Genomic DNA, 1,615 nt, shown 5'->3' on the forward strand with positions numbered 1-1,615 from the left:
CCCGGAGCGGCCCGCTGCCCCGCAGAACCACACGTGAGTCCCGGCTGGGCGCCCCGCGGCGAAGGGTAAGGTGGGGTGGCCGCCGAGCTCTCTTCGGAAGCTGAAAGCGCCTGGCCGCCTCCGGCCAGTCCCTCCAGGCGGCGGCCGGGCCGGGCCGAGCGTGGCGGGAGGACGGCGGGGCGGGTGGCCGCCGAGGGGGCGAGTGGGCGCGGTGGGGAGCGGGTCTTCTTAGGGAGAGGCGTGGCGAGGACCGAGACTTGGGGGTCCCGCTCTGGGGAGCTGGTCCGGATCGCGGTTGTGGACAGACAGGCCAGGCTCAGTTGGGGTGCGCAGGCTAGGAGGACTTCCAGGCACTGCCTGCACCCCCGCGCTGCAAACCAGGCCCTTCCACACCCCGAGGTAACCCCGCCACCCTCGCAAGACTTTCCAACCAGAGCAACTCCAGGATGAAACTTGAATGTTGCAAGGGACGGAAACCTCCACCAACTGTGGGTTTGAGCGTCCTCTTTTAGAAACACAGGTCCTTTTCCCCAGGTGAGCTCAAAGGGGCCTTGAGGCAAACCAAGGCTCCGAGAGGTGAAGTGCTGTCCGGGGCACCCGGAGAATTCGCAAAATCTGAGTTTTCCATACCAGATAGGCTCCCCGCTTGGTTCTGCAGGGTCCCGGTGATACTGAGAACTTTCGGTGACTATGGGGCCACTCTGCCGACTTTCTCTGCTGGTTCTGCCTCCTCCTGCAGAGTTTCCATATATGGCTATTTCAGATTTACTTTCATGAGAACTCAGTTATCTTGCTGTGACAGGCCGAGCTGCCCTGGGCGAGTGTTGAGGTTGGTGAAATGAGGCGAGTCTCCTTGCCCGGGCTGCCCTACTCCCCGCCATTCCCACCCCTCACTCCACCCCACCCCATCCACAGCCTGGGCCTGGCCCACTCCTGTGAGGACAGGCGTCTAGTAATTTAATTCAGTAAATATTTATTGAGCAGGTGCTGAGTGAGAACTGGGCCTGGGCCAATGGAATGTGGTTCCTTCCTGTAGAGATATTTGCATCTTAAAAAGGTTCTGGAAGACATAAATGTGAAGAAATTAGTTGACGTACTTCTGGAAATAGAACAGTTCGGGTGTGTGTGAGATAATTTTAGGTAGCAAAAGGCTGTGCTAGGGCCTCTCAAATCCCAGTGCAGCTGCTTGCTTTTCCTTACATACATACAAAGCTGAAAACAGGGGTGTTAACATAATTGATGGTTTGGGTGAGAACCTGATCATCTAAACACTCCCACCCTAACTCTAATTTTTTTTTTCCAACAGGTAAAAAGACTTGTTTTAATGCTTAATTTAACCTGGACTCAGTATCTTGTATTCAGTAGACACTCCTTAAATGCTTGTTTAAGCAAATGTCTTTTTAAAAATCTTTCTATTATTGTTATTATTTTTTTAGTTATAAAGATGTGGGATACAATTCAGGGTTAGGTATACAAACATTGATTATGCAGGTACCCTTGTTGATGAGGTATGCCCCTCCCCCCCAGCAGTTTCTCTCAACTGCTAATCCCACCCCCGCTCCCTGACAGTTTCCCATTACTGCCAAACATTTTCTTATAGTATTATAATTGTTCA

This window comes from Carlito syrichta, unplaced genomic scaffold (genome assembly GCF_000164805.1).
Source record: "Carlito syrichta isolate Samal-C Ts95f unplaced genomic scaffold, Tarsius_syrichta-2.0.1 Scaffold303148, whole genome shotgun sequence".
NCBI lineage: Eukaryota > Metazoa > Chordata > Mammalia > Primates > Tarsiidae > Carlito > Carlito syrichta.